Consider the following 17,852-nt stretch of genomic DNA (forward strand, 5'->3'; position numbering starts at 1 on the left):
CTAAAATCATCTGGATCTCTTTATCTTTGAAATAAGGATAATGAGTTCCAACTTCACCGTGTTGTAAAAAGGTAACGATAGAAAGTAAACTGCATTACACGTAGTAGCTATTCGTAGATGTTACTTATAAAAAAGAGCAAATAATAAAATGGGATAATCAAGGAGAAAGTGAACTCAATTACTGAGCGCCAACAAGATGCAGCCACTTTTCAGGGGTGGGCTCACGTAATCCTGTTTTACAGATGGGGATACTGAGCCTCAGAGAGTCTGAGGGGTTAACCTAAGGTTACAGAGGCAGAGCCAGAATCTGGGTCTGAGTTGAAGGCTGACGGTCCTGGCACTGGGCTAGGGGTTGGGGGATATACTGAAGGGATGTATCATCTGTAACAATATCTGAGTTACAGAATGGCTGGGAACCAGTGTATGACATCCAGTCATCTGATGCTGCAGGCATTCTTTGACTCCTGTCCAGTCCCCAGAAGAGGGGAGTGGAGGCAGGGGTACCTAACTCCTTCCATCTCCCATCTCTCCATCCCTTGTTTTAAAACACCAGTTGCGGGGCACCGGGGTGGCTCAGTCGGTTGGGCATCCAACTTGGGCTGAGGTCATGATCTCGTGGTTCACGAGTTTGAGCCCCACATTGGGCTATGTGCTGACAGCTCAGAGCCTGGAGACTGCCTCAGATTCTGTGTCTCCTTCTCTCTCTGCCCCTCCCCTGCTCGTGCTCTGCCTCTCTCTCTCTCTCTCTCTCTCTCTCTCATAAATAAACATTAAAAAAAATTTTAAAAACACCAGTTGCAATTTCAGCCTCCAGGCTGTTCTCTGGAGATGCCCACCACCACCCAACCCTGGCTGAAGGAAGACAGCTGCTACCCAACCCCCTACCACTTAGACTCCTGAGCCCCACCCCCAGGTCAGCAGCTCTTCTCCCAGGAAACGGACCTACATATTCCTCCCCTCTGATGTTTGTCAAAGGTAATATCTTGTTGGACTCCCTTAAGAGTTTCTGGGGTGCTAATGTATTCACTGCATTCTCCTTTCCTTCTCAGGGGCCCGCCTGGAATGGCAGCTACAGGGGTCTGGGGCGAGTGTGAAGAGAACGTGAGAAATTCTATGGGTCTCTGGCAGATCCACAGGATGGCTAACTTTACCAGTCATAGATAGCTCTACTGTGCGGCAAAGTGTCTGAGTTTGTCTCTTCCATTTTTATTGACTTATTATCCTTATACGGAGGTAGCAAAAGGGCTCAAGATCTGTCATTTCCAGTTCTCTGCATTCAAAGTGAGCAAACTGACACCAGAGAGCACTGCAGTGAATTAAGGCTTTAGGCAGAGTCTTAGCTGCTGTGATGTCTCAGACAGGAAGTGCTGGCTGATAACTCTTCCCGTGCTAACAAAAGAGAAAAACTCCAGGCCCGAGGCTTCTTTCCTAGTCTTTATTTCAACATATTGCCCCCAAATATTAATTGAAATGGTAGGATTACACACCTGTAACTTTTTTCATCAGAGCACGTGATTCACTCCTCCAGCAAAAACCATCTCTCCTCTCTGCTTAATTTTTTTCCATAGCATTTATCACCATTTGATGTGCTGTGTATGTTACTTGCTTATTTCTTTCTCTTTTAGCTCTCCACTGGAATGTAAGCTCCATGATGGCAGGGATTTTGTCTGTTTTGCTCAATGCCCCGACTCCAACACTTGGAGTAAGACTGGCACAAAACAGGAATTCAACAAATGCACTGAGGGGCACCTGGATGGCTCAGTCAGTTGAACGTCTGACTCTTGATTTCAGCTCAGGTCATGATCTCGTGGTTCATGAGTTCAAGCCCTGCATCGGGCTCTGTACTGACTGACAGTGCAGAGCCTCTTTGGGATTCCCTCATTCTACCTCTCTCTCTGCCTCTCCCTGCTCGCACTCACTCTCTCTCTCTCTCTCTCTCTCTCTCAAAATAAAGACAATAAACTTTAAAAAATGCATTTGGGGGCACCAGGGTGGCTCAGTCAGTTAAGTGTCAGACTTCAACTCAGGTCATGATCTCATGGTTTGCAAGTTCGAGCCCCACGTCAGGCTCTGTGCTGACAGGTCAGAGTCTGGAGCTGCTTCCGATTCTGTGTCTCCCTTTTTCTCTGTCCCTTCCCAACTTGTACTCTATCTCTCTCTCTCAAAAATAAATAAACATTTTTAAAAATTTTTTAAAAATTAAAAAACACATTAATGAGTAAATGAGTGAAGTCTTTAGTGAGTGAGCGCTATGTACCCTGTGCTGTGCTGGATGCTCGGAGATGCAATCGTGCACAGGACTGATGCTAACTTTGCCTTCTGAGATGCTTTCTCCAAGACTCATCTGTCCACTAACAAAGTGCTATAGACCGTAACAAGATTTTCTAAAGGGTTGATAATAAGAGTCTGCCGGAACACCAAATCAGTTAGTTTTGGAGAGCACACATTAATGCCTCTATGTTTCTTGAACATTCTCCATGAGAGGGATAAAAGGAGAGGATGGCAGGCTTTCTCCTTTGCCACCTTTCGCCACCACCCCCCTTTTAATCCTAAGGCCCCAGGCCTTGAGTCTTGAATAGGAAAAAGCTGAACACTTCTACTTTACTTCACAAAGGAGTTTTATAAACTTTCTCTCCATGCAGGGGCTTGGCATTTTGTAACCAAAAACCACACTAACACATTTTCCCAAACAAAAGAGCAATCCTTAACCCCCTCATTCCCCTTATCTCCACCACAATCACTACTACCACATGCTTTGGGTATTCTTCAAGAATGGAGAATCCCTGGGGGTCTTTTTTTTTTTTTTTTTTTTAGCAATTCACACATACACAAAGACATACGTTGTGAAAAGATAACAGTGTACAGTAGTGTGTATTAACTCCTGAAGGAGTTCTGTGGATGTTCAAGGGCTCCCTGGGATGCTCAAGGGCTCCCAAGGCAGTAGTCAGCCAGTGGAGCAGGGGGGCACCCAGCATGCCGCACTCAACAGGAAAAGGATCTGGTGACAGGACAAAGGGAATCAAGCCAGAATGCAGTTGCTTGTGCTAACTTAAACATGGCAAGTTCTCAAACTCTGTTTAAATAAGAAATCTAATAGCCGTAAGCTTTTTATTTACCTGCATCCATGTGGGAGACTAGGGAAGTTTAAATTATCTTTCTCTGGCTTAAGGGCAAAGCCTCATGAGTATTTATAACTTTCAGAGAAAGAAATGTCAGTATAAATTTATTGCTAGGGCAACAAATTATTAAGAAAAAAGGCCAATTCAAAGTCTAGAGCTTTGGAGACTGAAGTTGCTTTCAGAGAATGTAACAACATTCATCTCTTTATGAAATAACAATTTGTTAAATACCTACTATGCACAAGGTACTTGTCTAGATACACAGGGTGCACAGTACTCAGAAGCTCTTCAGTTTATTTTAGTGAAAATAAGCACAAAGGAAAATAAGATAATACATGTTAGATGATTACAGTTGTCATGAAGAAGACTCTCAGGAAGACAAAGGGGGATGTTACCCAGGGTATGGGAGATAATCACTTTAAATCAGGTGGTCAAGGAAGGCTGCAATGAGAAGGTCTCATTTCAGCAAAGGCTTGGGGGAGAGCAGGGAGGGTGATATTCAGAGTCCAAGTATTTGCCAGACTTTTCAGTTAGAAGTAATATTTTCACGTCCAGGTTTGGGACCCATAATAGCACCAGCTTTTCTGTAGCCCTGAGGGAATAGGCAACAGGCTTTCATTCCTACTTGCTAACAGCTCTTTCACTAATAGTTCAGACTTTTCGTTTTTCAAAACCAAGTGATGGAATCCGTTAATTAGCACAAAATGGGGAGGAAGCAATCCTGAAAAGGTCAAAATTTAGAACTTGAAAGGGAAAATGGCAGAACTGGATTACTGACAAATGGCATATGGGACATGTAACATCAAGCTGTCTGCCTTCTCTTCCTACTTAACATGACCACATTCTATGGGCTGATGAGTATCTCCCAACCGTAAAAGGAGAGTATACAAATCAGATGATGCATTTCTCTTGCTGGTCCCCAAGAGAACTCTACACCAGCTTCCCCAGGAGAGAATGTGCAGCCTCATCTATGCTTGCAGATTGAGGCACCTTCCAAAAATGGTCCCAATAGGCAGGGAAGCTAAATAAAACATGTGTTCACCTCAGCAAAGTTCTTGGTTTTTCCTCATCTCCAGGAAGCCAGCCCAAGATAAACCAGGGGGATTTGGAGTCACTGTGGAGAAAGCTGGAGTGTCTTTACAATTTCCCACAAAGCTTTAGGGATTTACCCTCCAGGGCTTCTGGGTGTGCTAGAACTACAAGGCTCAGGGTTGGCCCCAGAGTTAGTTTCCATCTTTACTTGCCACCTGACAAAAGTGAGTAACATCACTGAGGCAGCAAGAAGGAAAATCAGCGCCCACAGGGACAACACCAAGGAAACACAGCCCAAGTCTGTGTTGTCAGAAGTTCCGTCACATCAAAGGCTCCTCATGCATAAAGACTTCAACTGTGTTTGCATAGCACATATTACAGTCATGAGGGATTGATAGAGGATTAACTGTCTCCGTGGTCTAGAGAAGGGAAGGAGGGTTTTTCCATGCATCAAGTTTGTAAATAAAGACACAGAGAACCTCAAAGAGGCCAGTGTAACTGTCACCATAAGTTGAAATCAGAGCAGAGGCACAATAATCACATGTCTCCATACTAAAAATCAACTTAAAAATATCTGAGTTCACAGCCCATCCCTTTCTGAGCATGCAAACCATCAAGTGTTAATGTGAGGGATATCCTCCTCAGCCCGATAGCCCTACTGCTGCCCCCACAACACACACACACACACACACACACACACACACACACACACACACAAAGAGTGTTAGAACAGTGTGAAACTTTAACCACCTCCTGGTTCAACCTCTTCAGGTGAAGAACTAGAAACTGAAGAATCGAGAAATTAGCCGAATTTCCCACCATCACACAACCAGCTGCTGGCAAAGCCATAGAGAGTGCCGGTATCCCAACTCCCGGTCAAGTACTCTTTCCACCACACTCTGACACCTGGTTGCCACAGGAAAGCACCCTCCCACTCCTGTATTCCAGTCCACATCCCTGCTATGCTATCCTCCCCTCCAGTCAGCTGGAATATCTTTCTCCTCCCAGCCAAGGTGAGCCGTGTATAGTGCCCTTGCGGATGGAAGAGTAGGAAGTCTCTTTGGGGCTGTGGGAGTAAAGACCCCTGAAAGAATTCCAAAGGGGTTGACGATAGTTCTACCTTTGTTTTCTACCTCTTTCTGTAGAAACTCCTTGAAATCTCAAACCCTGCCCTGGGTCCTTCCTACGGGTGCCTAGCATCATACTGAGTGCACAGCAAGTGTACGGCATAAAGAAGAAAGGCTGGGCTTCCTCTCATGCATCTCAACCTAAGTAAACTCCACTCCTTAGGGACCCTTAAGGGAATGCTCCTCACTCCCTGCCCTCTGTCCCCATGCAGTGCCTCTGATAACCCCTGCTGAGGAGTAATGGCTGGAGCCTGCCTTCTATTCAGATACAAATTCCCCTCTCCTTCTCCCCCCAAAATAAATGAAACCAACAATATGAAAATGCTGTTAAAGAGAAAACCAGGGGTGCCTGGGTGGCTCAATAGGTTGAGCGAATGACTCTTGATTTGCTCCCAGGTCATGATCCCAGGGTGGAGGGATCCAGCCCCGGGTCAGGCTCTGCACTGAGCATGGAGTCTGTTTAAGATTCTCTCTCTTTCTCCCTCTGCTCCTCTCCTCTCCTCATGCGCTCTCTCTCTCTCTCTCTCTCTCTCTCTCTCTCTCTCAAATAAAAAAATATAGGGACACCTGGGTGGCTCAATCAGTTAAGCGTCCACTTCAACTCAGGTCATGATCTAGCAGTCTGTGAGTTCGAGGCCTGCAGTCTGGAGCCTGGCTCGGATTCTGTGTCTCCCTCTCTCTCTCTCCCCTTCTCTGCTTGTGCTCTGTCTCTCTCTCAAAAGTAAATAAACATTAAAAAAAAATTTAATAAAATATGGGGCACCTGGGTGGCTCAGCCAGTTGGGCGTCTGACTTCAGCTCAGGTCATGATGTCACCAATCTTGAGTTCAAGCCCCGCAGCAGGCTCTGTGCTGACAGCTCAGAGCCTCGACCCTGCTTCAGATTCTGTGTCTCCCTCTCTCTCTGCCCTTTCCCCACTCATGCTGTGTGTGTCTCTCTCTCAAAAATAAATAAACATTGGGGTGCCTGGGTGGCGCAGTCGGTTGAGCGTCCGACTTCGGCTCAGGTCACGATCTCGCGGTCCGTGAGTTCCAGCCCCGCATCGGGCTCTGTGCTGATGGCTCGGAGCCTGGAGCCTGTTTCAGATTCTGTGTCTCCCTCTCTCTCTGCCCCTCCCCCGTTCATGCTCTGTCTCTCTCTGTCTCAAAAATAAATAAACGTTAAAAAAAATTTTTAAAAAATAAATAAATAAATAAATAAATAACCATTAAAAAACATTTTTAAAAAAATTTTAATAAAAGAAAATAATATATAAAAGAATAAAAAAAGAGAGAGAGAAAAAAAACAAATGAGATGCTATGAGATTGTAAGAACGACAATGTTATACTCAGCACTGATCAGCTCCTTCCACAGGGTCACAGTCCTGGCATGTTCCTGAGTTATCTCAAGTAAGTCTTAGGGAAATTAAAGTGTTGAACTGTGGCATGTGAAGAGTTATTACACATTGGGAAAGAAACCCACTAGACTGGAAGCTGTGTTCAAAACTTAGTTCTACCCTGTGAGAACTTGAACTTCTTACCTCCCTTCCCCAAGCTCACTTATATAAGGTAAAGAGGCCAGAATTGATACAGCCTGAAGTCCTTTCCAGTTCTTACCCTCTATGACTCTATGATCAGTTGTCCTCATTTCCTAGGAACTGAGAAAAAGAGAAAACATTCTGAGATTTCAGCAAAAAGAAGTTAAAAATGAAAATCTCCTTGAAATGAAAATCATCAACAACTGTAAAGAGGTACTAGTAAGAATAATTGATGGCCTACAGTCATGGGGGATACTTTTCTATCTACAAATCACTGCTCAAAGCAGTTTGCATGTTTTAATTTGTTTAATCTTTACAACAACCCATTGCCATTATTATCCTAATTTTACTAATGAAGGCACTGAAGCAAGGAGAGGTCAAGGCATTGCTCAAGGTCAGACTGCTGGTGAGGACTGAGCTCGGACACAGGCCCAGGAAGCCTGCCTCCAAACGTACTTTGCCACACAACTCAGGAGTCTTCTTTTTCTGGAGTTTATTAAAAGCTATTTCTTAAATAATATCTGTGGGCAAAAAAGTGGGCCTTGTACCTTCCCAGAGTCCTTTTTGACCGCAGTGGGCTTTACTCTGTAAGAGGAAGCCAAGTAAGGAAGGCAGAACTATTTCTGATTGGGTGCCCATGATTCTACCCTTATGTTATGCACCCAAGACTGACGGCTTCCATGGCATGTCTGTTGGCACTTTCCCACCTCAGTGTCCAGCCTGTGGTGTCTGCCTGGGCCGGACTTCCTCGTACTGGTCCTTTTCAGTAATGTACAAGTCACCATTTTTGAGGTAGTATGAGGTCTGTGTCTTACAGTTCTTATTAGTGCCTCCTCTTTTCCAGAGGTCCGGTCACTGAATTCTCAATCTTCAGAAAGCTCTCTCCTATCTAGCCTTGAGGATACTCTCCTGCAGGACCTCCCCAGTCTTAGGGTACATTTAATGCACCTTTTTAGGAACTGAGAGATCTTTTTCCATCCTTCCAAAGGAACCTATAAAGTGGGGCTACCAACCTATGAAGGGTAACACTTGTCCATCATCATGCTGACCATGCTGCCTACATGGGTTTAGTTCTGACTATAGTACTTGGCCAAGAAAACCCAATTCCCCTTAATGAACCCCAGCGATAAATATCCCCTAACCCCATTTCAGTGCCCTGGTCTTTTCCTTTAAAAAAATATCAGGATATTATCCAGGGGAACTGGAAAGAAAAGCTAGGGAAATTGAAGCTGCTCTCTTGCCAGAAATGCATTTTCTGAAGAGAGAAGATAGTGAAGGGTACCTGTGCCAAATCACATGCTGGAAAGAAGCTATCTGAGAGCTGGGGAAACTTCCACCTCCTAAGTAGAGCTAGCAGCCTGTTGAAAAAAAAAAATGGGAGTCAGAACTCTTACTTCCTTTTGTATAACTTTAGAAAGTCAGTGAACTTCTTCAAGCCTCAGATGCTCATCTGTACAATAAAGAGTTTATATTAAATGATCTCTGCAGTCCCGTCAGCACCACCACCAACAAACTATAGGTCTCTGCCCAGGAAGAGAGACAAGGAAGAAGCCGTGGGACAAGAGAGATCACATTTGACAGATTCCCAAGATTGGGAAGCACAGATTTCGGCCTAGCTGATTCCTTTATGTGACCCAATGAGGATAAATTTTTTTAAAAAGAACTAAATGAAATACACTCATGGTTAATCAAAGGGGATTGAAAGTCATTGCTAACCTCACACCTACCTTGCTTTGCCTCCAGCTCACCTCCCTTGAGACACTCCTCCTTCTCTTTAATGCCTCATCATGATTCTCAAAAACTGTGATCACTCAAGGTTGAAGCTTTTAATCTCCCATGTATAAAAGGATATGCAAATAGAGTTCAGTTTCCTGTTGAGTCTCTGCCAAGGTCTTAGCCTGGCAGTTCTGGGAAAGGAGCCAAAGACCTCATATTTCTTGGCTGTTAACATTCTCCCATCTGTGCTCAAGTCAGCAGCCTGGGCTTCAGGCTATAGCTTGTCTTTAGACTTACACTTTCCTAGATTTTCTAAAGGAACTCTTGAGAATGCTTCTGCAAGAAAGTAACTTGGCACCCAAGTACCCAGACAGAGGATTATCTGATTATATTTTGGGACAGTAAGAAAAAGACCAAGAAGTCTATATTCCCTAAATATAGGCTTAGAATCTAATCTTGCAAGCTACTTGAGGTACTGATATTAATTTGGTCTTAGGCGAGGCTTGCAAGTAAATCATCTGTGTCTCCAATACAGGGTGTCTCACATCATACATACACATGATGAAAAACACAAGGTCCTCAGGTATAACAGCACTGAAAAGCATTCACAAACAAAAGGCCTGAAAAACACAAGACATCTCAGAGTGTTTCTGGGCCAAGAGGGTCTACTAAACAAAGAATCAGGGATCAGACAAATTGTCCCCTGTGTCTCCCTGATTGAACTCACACGAAATAACGGCTTCCAATTTTATTCATCACAAGGCATCCAGCCCCAAGTTTATTGAAATATTGTTACCAATATTCTGATGGAAAATTATATGTTCCAAACTATGTTAAATCTGACCATTCTCTAGGCATGTAATTTTCTCTTTTTCTATAAATGCTCTGGGCTTATTTGTATTTTCTAGTATTTCCCTTCTGAAGCTAATTCCCAAAGGGCTTTCCTGTGCATTCTTATTTCCATTACAAGGTCAATGTACAAGTTAAAATTTTGGATTTCTTCAGAAATCTCTATGGAGAGATTTCCTCTCCCATTTCTTCGTTATCCCAGGCAGTTATCAGAAGCAATGAGTTCAAGCTTGGACTACCTTGGGACAGTACAACATTAATAAAAAAATACTCTCAGTATTATTGTTCCATACCTATCATTCACTTAATGTTTTCTGCAGCATCACTTTATAAATATCTTTCTCTAATCTTGATCCTTGGACTTCCTTGTAGGGTGTTGATACCCTACAAACTTTCACTCCTCAGTTTTTCCTTCCAGGATCCCGCATCCTGAGTTTTACATCCCCCACAAGAATTGTTCCCAGATCATGTGCATCTCAATAGGGAACGCAAACCAGGTCCCTTCCTATTCCTGTTCTTGTTTCTCAGTCCTACCCCAACCCATGCAGGTCTAGAAAGTTAGCTCCACCTTGCGCCACTTGTGGGCATTTTTCTCAGAGATCTGTCCCTGGAGCGGCATTTGGGGACTGAGACTGAACTTCATTGATATTATGAACCTTGCAGGTGCCTAACTCAGAAAGACTTGAAAGTTTCTAGCTAACTCCAGGACCAGCTACTTCATCACTGTAATTTTCCATACACATTGAGAGAAAAAGTTTGGTCTATCTACATATCACTCCTATAAAGGCTCAGAACTAAATCTTAAATTCTACAGGATATATAGATCCTATGAAGCTCCAGAGGGCAAAGGCTTGAATGCACCAGTTCTGTGGACTGTAATAGCTGTCCAATCATATGCCTTCTTTGGAAGAAAGAAGCATTGACACCTCAGACAACTCCAACTCTCTGGTCTGCATTTGTTCTCCTAATACCATACCTCATTCTACTATGAATTTACCACAAATCTAGTCTACCCAAAGAAACCTGGAAAAAGTCAACATACTCTTGCATTAGTCTGGAGGCTCAAGGTAAAGTAAATGAATCTGACTCCAGGAGTAAAATCTTCCCCTCTCTCCAATGCAAAGCCTCCAAGGGCTATGTATAAAGCAGGGTGCTAATCACCTTAAATTCCATTTGGATACATTTCTCCCAGTTCCTATACATTGTTTCTGCACAGAGAATTCAGTGATGAAAATTGAAGATCTATCTGACATATATATACTAATTAACTCAACTATCAGTGCAGATTGATTGTAGGGGATGGGGAGACAATTTTGCACTGAGATTTATTAACCTCTATTTTCATGAGGAAAATAATAGAGAAACTTACTTCCTACAATGACTTTCTCTCTGGATAGACTGTTTGCCAGGAGGGGTTAGGATGGTTCTGCCATGGCTTTTTGGCTTCCACACCCCATACCATCTGTCCTCCATCACATCTGGAGGAAGGATTTCTTTGTTCAGCATTGTCCACGCCATCACACTGATCCCAGTAGTCAGAACTTACTATACAGATTGGCTAATAAACCTGGAAAAGCCCATGTTCTAAGGGAATGGGTGGGACCTGGCTGCTGGGAAACTGCTCACATCCTCTGCTGACTCAGTATTCTACCAGCTGTTTAATCCAACAGATGCATCTCCTTAAGAGGCACAGGAGACCCAGAACATCCACATCCTGTGGTTCCCTGTACCCCAACACCCCACTTTTGAGTTCCTTTCCAATTCAGAGAACAAAAGCCGCTGGCTCTGGGCCAGTTCGCAACAGATGTGGGTCGCAACCGCCAACCACCCAGGGCAGGGCATGAGAATCAGATTCTTAAAAATTCCCATACTTGTGATCCCATCAGTCATCTAACACCTGCTCAAAGATAGACTGGGAGACTTTCTCCTGAGCATCTTAGGGATTTAATGCTTTCTGTTGGGAATTAAGAAGACTGAGTTTACTAAGATTTAAGAAGACTGAGTTAAAGGAATCATTGAAAAGTAGGTATTACAACTTTACATGTACTTAAGGAAAACCTGCAAATCTACCCCAAATTCTGACATAATGCCTTCCTGTATCATTGACCTTGCTCATCCCACTCTCCAAATCCCACATGGTGATCACTTTCCATATAGACATTCAAAGCCATTTGCACCAGGACCTTTCTTTACTCCACATGCAGGACAATAGGAATGGGATTCTGCTGATCAGAATGCCATTACTTGCTCATGCCAAGCCTTGCAAGGTCATTCCTCTGTACTCTGTCTGTGAGAGATTGTACCCTGGATATCCCTAAGTCTGTAGATTTCCTTACTATTTTTTTACTCCAGTAAAATGGTCCCTATTGTGTACTGTCTACTTAGTAAAGCTAAGAAAAATAGAAAGGACAAGGACAAAGTCCAAGGAAAGAAACAAAGACATTAATACCAGATAAAATACTATTGTGAACTTCAGAGTATTTATCACTTGAATTGATATTAACCTGATCTCCCCCTCCCCAAAACACAAGGGTAAATATTAGGATGGGTATTTTCTTAGGGTCTTTGAAAGAAAATGTGAGACTATGAGGCTCCTGGGTGGCTCAGTCAGTTAAGTTCTGACTTCGACTCAGTCATGATCTCATGGTTCGTGGGTTCGAGCCCTGTGTAGAGCTCTGTGCTGACAGCTCAGAGCCTGGAGCCTCCTTTGGAGTCTGTGTCTCCCTCTCTCTCTCTACCCCTCCCCTGCTTGCTCACTCTCTCTCTCTCTCTCAAGAATAAACATTAAAAATTTTAAAAAAGAAAGAAAATATGAGAACTCGAGAAGTACAGACTCCTTGAATCCTGCAGAATCCACCAAAAAAAAAAAAAAAAAAAAAAAGCGCATAGCTCTGACTGGAATAATCCAGTCTTTGGTGATCCAAAGTCCTCTGCAAACTGAAAAGCAGGTCATCCATGGCTCCCCATTTTTATCTTTATGTGTCTTTCCCTTGGGCCCTCCTCGCCATCACACCCCTCATATGCTTTCATTCTATTCCCACAAAAACCCGATATCAAAAATGACTTGAAACCAATTCACACTAATTTAGTGAATGACAGAAATAGATGGAGGCTTTGGTTTTTCTCAGGTTGCAATGAGAGGGAGGAAGCCTTGTATTTTAATCGAGACAATAGCTGTAAGCTAAAGACTAAGCAACCAAGGTGACATTTTCAAAACTTGAGGAACACTGACCAAAATGAAAGATGGAAGCTTGTCCTCACTTTGTCTGAAGGCTTAGTGTGGATCATACAAGAGAGTCTGGACTCTTCCAGAGCAGCCACTTCTCTTCCAAGTATGTCTAAGAAGAGGCCCAGCTGGAACACACAGAGGACATCATCTTGCCCAAGAAGAAAAGAAGGCAGAATTGGAGCAAAGAGGAAAAAACAGATATTTCAATAGCAGGAATAGCTTTGTGATATTTGACTACATTCAGCAGTGAAATAAACATCCTTGTCAGAGTGAGTTCAGGTGGATGCCTACACTGGGAATGTTGTCTACACCGGTCAGGTTAGAACTTGATGATATGAGCTCTTTTTCCTCCCTAGAATTCCTGACAGAAGTCTATGTGTTAAGAAAATCAGGACCACCACCAAAAAGCAACTGCAGTTAACTGTTTTGGTATATTCCTTCCCAGTTTTCTTTTTCAATGTATAGATTATCGCTCTGTATATGTAATCCTACTCCACATGCATATTTGTATATTTGTTCACATTACATAATCAATTCTTTACATTATTAGATACTTTTTCCAATCAGCATTTTTAATAAGCTACATTAATATTATGTCTAGGAACAGACTATAGTTTACTTTATCAGTTCCTTATGACTGAGAATTTAGAGGGCTTCTACATTTTTCCTATTATTAAAATTGCTGTAATGACCGAGACAGCTGGGTGGCTCAGTTGGTTAAGCATCTGAGTCTTGATTTTGGCTCAGGTCATGATCTCGTGGTCCGTGGGATAGAGCCCCGCATTGGGCTCTGTACTGACAGCACAGAACCTACTTGGGATTCTCTCTGTTCCTCTCTGTCTGCCCCACCTCCACTCGCACACTTGCTCTCTCTCTTAAAATAAATAAATAAATAAATATTTTTTAAAAGTTTCTGTAAAGACCGTATGTGTATATGATCTTTTCATTATTTAAAGTTAACATATATGTATATGAGAATAAATACATATATATAAGTTTATTTATATGTAAATCTGAAGTAGTCCTCATTTCTCTCATTTAGAAGATTCAAAATAAAGGTTTTTATATAACTTGAATATATAAACCTTTAGGGTTGTAGATGAAATTATCAAATTCTACTTTAAAACGTTTAATGTATTAATTTAGTTATACATACATATTTAAAATTGCATATTATATGAAATAGTATATTCATTTTGAAATACTGCTTTTTTCCATCATAGTTCATAAAACTTTATTCAAATTCTTCACAAGCATCTCAAATCAATTTATTTGTCCTCAGTAGAGCTGCTTCTTTTAATCTTTAAACATTCATCCAAAGCATATCAAGCCCACTTGTGTTTAAGTTGTTTGAATTATAGCACGTTATGAATCCACATATAACGCTATCACTGAAACATTTTTGAACCATGATACCTACTCATAAAACGTTAGAACTGTTGTTTTGCTAATTATGCTATAAGCAAATATTCCTGATTTCCACAACAAAACATTTACTTTAAAAGACCCCAAAGGGGCTCCTGGGTGGCTCAGTCAGTTGGGCGTCTGACTTCAGCTCAGGTCATGATCTTATGGTCCATGGGTTTGAGCCCCGCATCACGCTCTGTGCTAACGGTTCACAGCCTGGAGCCTGGTTCAGATTCTGTGTCTCCCTCTCTCTCTGCCCCTCCCCTGCTCATGCTCTGTATCTCAAAAATTAATAAATGTTAAAAATAATAATAAAAAATTATAAAAGACTCTACAACAATTGACATTTAACCAATATTGAACTTTTGTCATTGAGAAAGCATACTCTCTAGAATAGTTACTAAATCCTCGTTAAACTTCTTCATCATCTTTTTCACTGATCTCATCTGCTGATTTTTATAAGTAGCCATGAACTACCATTAATTGAGAACATTCCAGGTTAATGCCTCTTCACTAATCTGTACTCAACCACACAAAATAAAAATAGCTGTGTAAAAGCACTGTAATACTGCTTTTTGTAATTTTTATAAGGAACCAAATATAAGGGACTCTCTCTTCTCTGAGGATAATAAACCTCACTCTATATTCAAACATATGCAGCATTTTTGCACAGTCAATTCCTCAAAGTGGAAGTATTTCCTCAAACTAGTATGAATATTTTCACCCTCTTGATATTAAATAATTGACTTTCAATAAAAAACAACCATTTATATTGTTATCAACATCTTGCCAGCATTGGGAACATCACCTTTTCTAACAAAAGCACTGTTTAAATATCTGTCAGAGGAAAAATGGTTTCTTAATGCTTTATTTACATCTTTTATTACTGGATGGTTAAAACATGTTTCTAAGTTTGTTAACCAGTGACTAACTTTCTTTATTTGTCCTTTGCCCATTTTTTCCAGATTCTTAGTATTTTACTTATTGATTTATGTGACTGTAATAATTTTGTGCCTCTGAATTTTATAGCAATTAACCACAAAAACAGCGTTGGGGAAAGGAAATTTCTGAGGTATTCTGGGTGGCAGCGAGTGGTAATGGCAAAATGCCAAGGAAAGGGAAGAAGGAAAAAAGCGAGTTTTTGTATTGCTGTGTTTCACCGTGACGGGGTTATCACAGAGGTTGAAGTTCATTAAGCCTTTATTCAAAAACACTCAGCTGTGATGCCCTATGTATGTTGCATCAGGAGGAGTCCTCTGAGTGTCCAGGGGAAAATAATATGTGAACTTTATTGCTCCCTGATGCCCTAACTCCTTTCTTTAGGGATATACTCCATATCATCTACTGCAATTGTTTCACAATGTGGGCAACTATCACCAATGTCATCAGTAATAAATAATCCCAACCATACATTTTAACAGCATTTATTAAATATACTCAGGGCAGTGTAAAAGAGAATATCATGGAAGGCATAAAGAGAATGGGAGTAACAATGGCCTTGAGCCTGTGTACTGGGTCCCACACTTGCAGATGATGAATCCAGGTGAACCCAGGTCTGTCTAATTTACATAATTCCTCCCCTCAAAGAGCTCGATGCCTAGTACAACAAAACAAGGGTTTGGAAAGTGGTTGTTGTGAAATGAATTTCATCTCATTGCAATATGACATGCTTAAAGAGTTCAATTTTTTTTTTCAATAACCAGAAGTGGATCCACAAGATAAATCTCTGACACCAAATCCCCAAATCCAAACCATTCATGTGTCTTGTTCAAATAAGGAAACTGTGGAATGAGGGAGTAGAGAGGCAAGAAGGTTGCCATTAGGCAGTCCTGGACAAATGGCCCAGTTATGTGATGGAGAATAGACTCTTCATGAATGAATCCTGAGTTATCAGAAAGTCACAAATAAGAAAACAGAGGGTGGCAGGGGGAATTTTGCAGGTAGAGTTATCCGGGAAATGCTCTTGGAGAGAAATCCTGAGCTGGTCTTTGAAGATAGTGTAAGATCTAGCATAACCAGGAATATTATTTCTGAGTCAAGGAATCTTCCTCTGTGACGGAATGCCACAAAGCGGTTTCCTCATTGCAGAGCAAAGGCACAATTTATCCCTGCCCACTTAAACTGTGTGTTTTTGAATGATATTTCCTGGGAACGAAGCAATATTTCTGTTCACTTCAGACGATCAGTCAATGTTAATACCATAGATCTGAGAGCTTACGAGTCTTGAACTCTCCTTCACTCTTCTCTTGACCCTACATATGTTTGATCCAAGAGCACAGGGATTAATCTCTTCATCCTGGGATTACAATCATCAGTTAGCACACCAAAATTGCTCTTTCTAAGTCTAGAAGAGCAAAAGCAATGCATAGGGAAATAAAACTATACCCAGGCTTCCTCCCAGGTTGTGCAAAATAACTAGGCTTATGGCTTAAAGGATAGAATACATCAACTCAATCAAAATAAAATCAGAAGAGCCCATTTTCAGGGAATATAAACAATTCACAGAGATATCACTTAAATGAAACTCTTACTTTCAGTACAGAAACGGAACATATCATCCTTGGATTACTCAGTTTCTAAAAGAGCAAACCCTTTTAGATATTAATTTTTTAGCATATAGAAATGAGTTTTTAACATTTCTCTCTGGTATAGCAGACTGGAGGCATTCACAGTTACAGAATAGCTTCCTGCTTCACACAAGAAATCATGTAGAAAAAAATATTCCAAGCCAAAAAAAAAAAATTTTTTTAAAGCACTTTACTTGCTGGTTGCAATGGGAATATGTAACTTTACAAAAGATAGATTTTTCTGTCACTGTCTGATCCTAGGGATCGACCTTAGCCTCATTCAGTCATTATGTCCATCTTGACATGACACAGTATCCACAGCATCCCCCACACAGGACGTCTGCCCCAAATCAGTAAATAAACTCAACCTAATCCAACTTTTAGTTCTAAAAGGAGACAGGAAGCTAGAATAACAAGTTAAAGGATTCCACAAAGAAACAATGAAACAAATCCAGAAGGTAAGATAATCAACAGGACAAAAGGCCCTATCCCTTCAATAATCAACGTCATGAGAAGAAAACAAAGTACAGTGGAGGGAAAGCAGTGAAAGGAGGACTACTACATATTCAAGAAACTTAAAAAATTTAGCACCAAATGAAATGCATAACCTTTCAGCATAATCTGCTGTTTTTATTTATTTATTTTTAATGTTTATTTATTTTTGAGAGAGAGCAAGCAGAGGAGGGGCAGAGAGAGAGGGGCAAGAGGATCTGAAGCAGATTCTGTGCTGACAGCAGAGAGCCAAGGTGGGCTTGAACTCAAGAATCATGAGATCATGACCTGAGCCAAATCTGTTTTTAAAAATTGTCTGTAGGGGCGTCTGGGTGGCTCAGTCGGTTGAGTTTCTGACTCTTGGTTTCAGCTCAGATCATGATCTCATGGTTGATTTCAAGCCCCACAATTGGGCTCCGTGCTGACAGAGTCTCTCTCCCTCTCTCTGCCCCTCCCCCCACTCGTACTCATGCACACTCTGTCTCAAAATAAATGAATAAACATTTTAAATAAATAAATAAACATTTAAAAACTCTATCAAAAAAAAAAAAAACAGGGGGAGGAGCCAAGATGGTGGAACAGCGTGGAAGTTTTCTGTGTCTTGCATCCATGAAATAGAGCCAGACCAACACTAAACCATCCTGCACACCTAGAAAACTGATCTGAGGATGAACACAATAATCTGCACAACCTGAACCATACAATTCAGCAGGTACGTGGCGCAGAGAGGTGAACTGGGGGAGAAGCCGCGGAGAGCAGGGAGGTGGTTTTGCTTGTTGAGAGAGGACGGAGATGGGG

The 17,852-nt window shown here is 41.7% G+C and overlaps 1 long non-coding RNA gene and 2 gene segments (V, D, J or C); 2 read left to right on the forward strand and 1 right to left on the reverse strand.

Annotated features, from left to right (window-relative positions):
- Window positions 1–17,852, forward strand: part of LOC101082918 — a 425,870-nt gene that overhangs the window by 288,220 nt on the left and 119,798 nt on the right.
- Window positions 1–17,852, forward strand: part of LOC102901181 — a 75,108-nt gene that overhangs the window by 24,200 nt on the left and 33,056 nt on the right.
- Window positions 6,507–10,119, reverse strand: LOC123386011. The gene is made up of 3 exons (XR_006599392.1): window positions 8,522–10,119; window positions 8,077–8,152; window positions 6,507–6,914 (listed from the first exon to the last, which is right to left on the reverse strand). It is a non-coding gene; the product is annotated as an uncharacterized LOC123386011 (long non-coding RNA).

Source organism: Felis catus, chromosome B3 (genome assembly GCF_018350175.1).
Source record: "Felis catus isolate Fca126 chromosome B3, F.catus_Fca126_mat1.0, whole genome shotgun sequence".
Lineage (NCBI taxonomy): Eukaryota > Metazoa > Chordata > Mammalia > Carnivora > Felidae > Felis > Felis catus.